This window comes from Emys orbicularis, chromosome 1 (assembly GCF_028017835.1).
Source record: "Emys orbicularis isolate rEmyOrb1 chromosome 1, rEmyOrb1.hap1, whole genome shotgun sequence".
NCBI lineage: Eukaryota > Metazoa > Chordata > Testudines > Emydidae > Emys > Emys orbicularis.
In genome coordinates, this window is record NC_088683.1 from 122297692 (window position 1) to 122302397 (window position 4706).

Genomic DNA, 4706 nt, shown 5'->3' on the forward strand with positions numbered 1-4706 from the left:
TGCTGATGGCAGGCACCCCTGCAGCTCCCAGCTGCCACCGGCGCTGCCTTGCAACTCCCAGCTGTGAGAGGGGTAGGGGCCCCCTGGAGCTTCCAGCTGCTGGGCAGCAGGAGGACCCCGCAGGATCCAGCCTGTGCAGATGGCAGGGGGATCCCAGACCTCTCTGCTGCTGTGGGCAATGGGGGCCCCCCCAAGCTTCCAGCTTCCAGTCTGGGGGTGGCCCCAGACCCCTCAGCCATTGTGGGTGGCAGGGGACCTAGCACCTCCCAGCCTCTGCAGGTGATGGGGGAACCTTGGACCACTCTGCTGCAGTGGGCTGCATGGGAACCCTGCAGCTGCCCAGCCACCGCACATGGCGGGGGACCCCCTACTTCTGCTGGGGCAGCAGAGGGGCCCCAGAGTTCTCAGCTACCAGTCCATGGTGGGAGAGGCTCAGACCCCTTAGCTGCTGCGGGTGGTGGGGAACGCCGGAGCTCCCAGCTGCTGCAGGTGTTGGACCCTCCTCCTTCCCCATTTTGTCAGGGATATTTTTAGCAAATTTCATGTGCCCCCTCCTTGCTGTCATGAAATTAGAAGGAAAATGGGTGAAGAATACAGAACACTGCAAAGAAATTCGCGTGAAGATCAAAGAAAACTATTAAGACTTTAGAAAGAAGAAATTGAGAGAGGGGGCCAAAAAGAACGGGAGTCTGAAGAAGGTAGAAAGAGATGTTAGGCTGAAAAAGGTTATTCAAGTAGCACTGAAATATGAAAATGGTGAAAGGACATCAGAAAGGAGCAAGATGAATGAAATATATACAAAATTCTACAATGATCTCTACTCCTTGCATGTCAATGTCCAGCATACACTATCAAGGCAGCAGGCTACAGAGGAGGTTCCCAACGTTATGTGGGAAGAAATTGAATATGCAGTTCATAATATAAAGATAGGGAAGAGCCCGGGAGTGGACGATATTTCGCTGGAAGATATTCTCTTCAAAGCATTGGTGCAATGGTTCACTATCTACATCAATAGGAAGCGTGTTCCAGATGCATGGAAGAAATCAAAAACAATACTATTTATGAAGAAAAGCGATCCAAAAGAATTGAGCAACTACCGTCCAATCACACTCCTCTCACAAGTGTATAAGGTCTTCACCCATGTCATACTCAATAGGATTAAGAAGGATCTTGAAATGCACAAAAGCAGAGAACAAGCTGGTTTTCACTCAGGGTGTTCGACAATTGATCACATCCACTCAGTTCGGCAGCTCATCAAAAAATGCAAGGAATACAAAGTACAGTAACTCCTCACTTAACGTTGTAGTTATGTTCCTGAAAAATGCGACTTTAAGCGAAACGATGTTAAGCAAATGCAATTTCCCCATAAGAATTAATGTAAACAAGGGGGGTTAGATTCCAGGAAATTTTTTTTCACCAGACAAACATACATATATATATATATAAATATATATATATATATATATATATATATATGTATGTTTGTCTGGGTCTGTCACTATATATATATAAATATATATATATATATATATAGTGACAGACCCAGACCAGTGGGGTACAGGAGTCTGGTAGAGGGCAAATATACTGGTCACTGGATGAGTAGTTTTCTGTTCCCTGAGTGACCAGAGCAGGGGCTGCACTAGAGTAATCAGGATCCTGCTAGAACCAGTTAAGGTAGGCAGGCTAATTAGGACACCTGGAGCCAATTAAGAAGAAGCTGCTAGATTCAATTAAGGCAGGCTAATCAGGGCACCTGGGTTTTAAAGGAGCTCACTTCAGTTTGTGGTGCGAGTGTGAGGAGCTGGGAGCAAGAGGCGCAAGGAGCTGAGAGTGAGAGGGTGTGCTGCTGGAGGACTGAGGAGCACAAGCGTTATCAGACACCAGGAGGAAGGTCCTGTGGTGAGAATAAGGAAGGTGTTTGGAGGAGGCCATGGGGAAGTAGCCCAGGGAGTTGTAGCTGTCATGCAGCTGTTACAGGAGGCACTATAGACAGCTGCAGTCCACAGGGCCCTGGGCTGGAACCCGGAGTAGAGGGCGGGCCCGGGTTCCCCCCAAACCTCCCAATTGACCTGGACTGTGGGTTCTTCCAGAGGGGAAGGTCTCTGGGCTGTTCCCCAACCCACATGGTGAATCTCTGAGGCAAGAAAATCCGCCAATAAGCGCAGGACCCACCAAGATAGAGGAGGAACTTTGTCACAATATACACACACACACACACACTATAAGTTTTAAACAAACAATTTAATACTGTACACAGCAATGATGATTGTGAAGCTTGGTTGAGGTGGTGAAGTTAGAGGGTAGAAGAGGGTGGGATATTTCCCAGGGAATGCCTTACTGCTAAATAATGAACTAGCATTTGGCTGAGCCCTCAAGGGTTAACACATTGTTGTTAATGTAGCCTCACACTCTACAAGGCAGCACGAGTGGAGGGAGGGAAGACAGCATGCAGACAGAGACACACACCCTGTGTGAGAGAGAGAGATGTGCATTGCCCATTTAAGTACGCTGACACCACTCTAAGTACATTGCCTTTTTAAGTAGATCAGGAAGTTGAGACAGCAGCTCTGGCCAGCAAGCTCTCTCCGTCCTGAGCCCTGTCGTGTTCTCACCCTGCTCTATATGAAGAAGGGGTAAGCGGGGGGCAGGAGCAGGGGGGAGTGGGACACCCTGACATTAGCACCCCTCTCCCCCTCCTCCCCCCCCCCCCGCACAGCAAGTAGGAGGCTCCCAGGAGCAGCTCCAAGGCAGAGGGCAGGAGCAGCCCATGGTAGTGGGGGGAGGGACAGCTGAACTGCTGGCAATTGATAGCCTGCTGGGTGGCTGCCGCACAGGGAACTTAGGGGAGCTGATAAGGGAGCTGCCAGTCCACCCTGGTTCCAAGCCCCCACCAGCTAGCTGCAATGGGCTGCTCTTTCTGCAAGCAGTGGACAAAGCAGGCGGCTGCCAAACAACATTATAAGGGAGCATTGTGCAACTTTAAACGAGCATGTTCTCTAATTGATCAGCAATGTAACAACGAAACAACGTTAACTGGGACAACTTTAAGTGAGGAGTTACTGTATCATTGTGTCTTGCATTTGTCGACTAAAAAAAAGGCATTTGACTCAGTGGAGATTAACGTTGTACTCAATGGGATCAACATCGACCCGAGGTACATCGATCTGCTGGAAGAAATTAACTGCAATTGTTTGACAGAGCTAACATTATTTAATGTCCCGTGCACTATTATTATACGTAGAGGAGACAGACAAGGCGATGTGATCTCACCAAAGCTGTTTGCAGCAGTATTGGAGTCACTGTTCAAAAAATTGAACTGGAAAGAAGGAATCAGAATTGATGGAGGACAGTTAACGCATCTTCTCTTCGCTGACGACTGTGTAATATATGCAAAGGACCCAGCAGAACTGGAGAACAAATTGCAGCAACTGCAAATGTTTTCACATGATATCGAGTTGGAAGTGAACATGAAGACAAAGTGGATGCGGAATGAGCGTTGTGCAGCAGGAATCATCACTGTAAACAGGAAAGTAAGTGAGGAGGTCGACAAATATATTTACCTGGGTCAGTAGCTGAACAGAGACAACTCATTCAAAAGGGAATGCAGTAGGAGGAGAAAGGCAGGGTGAGCAAGTTTCAACAAAATAAAAACCTCTCTAATGGATGATGAACTTCCCATGAAGAAAAGGAAAATTGTTCTGCCAGCAATGATATGCAGAGCGGAAAGCTGGTCAATGACGAAAGTGGAGGAAGAAAAATTCGCTGTCACCCAGAGAGCAATGGAAACGCAAATGTGTAAGATATCGCTCCTTGATCACATACTGAATGAGGAGATCAGAAAGCATACAGAGGTGACTGATATAGTGCAGGCGATGTACGATGCAAAGCGGAGATGGGTGGGTCATGTAGTCCGCAGGCAAGACAATAGGTGGACAACACGCATCAGTGACTGGATCCCCAGAGACCACAAGCGACCACTGGGAAGACCGAAAATGCACTGGGCCAATCCCATGACAAAATTCTTTGGCCAGAAATGGAAAAAACATGCTTGCAACAAAACAGAATGGTGTGGCGTCGACTTGTATTCGTGGAGGGAGGGACGAGGACAAGCCAGACAAAGATGATTTTTAGTAAAAGTCAGGGACAGGTTATGGACTTCCATGAATTTTTACTAAAAATATCCATGACAAAATCTTAACCTTCCCTATGAACCCACATTCCATATCTGGGCAATCCTGCTTTTTATGCCCCAGATGCCCACACTGGGTGCAGACCACTCCCTGGTTCCCTGAACGAGTTCTCATTTCCTCCTTTTTCATTTCAATCGTCCTGGGTGTGTCTGAATTGCCCCTCCTTTTCCTCCCGCCCCCCAAGTCCAGTCCCTGAAACATCTGGAATTCTTTCCTGGGAAAGTCTGCATCCACAAACTCCTTTGCAAGCTTTACCGTTTCCTCCAGGGTTGTTAACTATTGCCTCCGATCCCAAACGCTAGCATTTTACGGAGGCTCTGGAGAAATTGCACCAGTATTATCATGTCTGTTATTTCCCCTGCACTTTGAGTGTCTGGCCTTAGCCAGCGAGTTGACCAGTCTGTTAAATTTTGTCTGAATGCCCTGGGTCATATGTCTCTAGTCCATCTAGTGGCCCGAAATTTCTGTCAGTATTTTCTGACCGAAAGGCCAACCCTATCCAGGATGTCCACCTTT

General features: G+C 47.8%; 1 pseudogene; it reads left to right on the forward strand.

Moving 5' to 3' along the window:
- The first annotated feature begins 563 nt into the window (after positions 1-563).
- Positions 564-4124, forward strand: LOC135882578 (uncharacterized; annotated as a pseudogene).
- Positions 4125-4706: the final 582 nt, after the last annotated feature.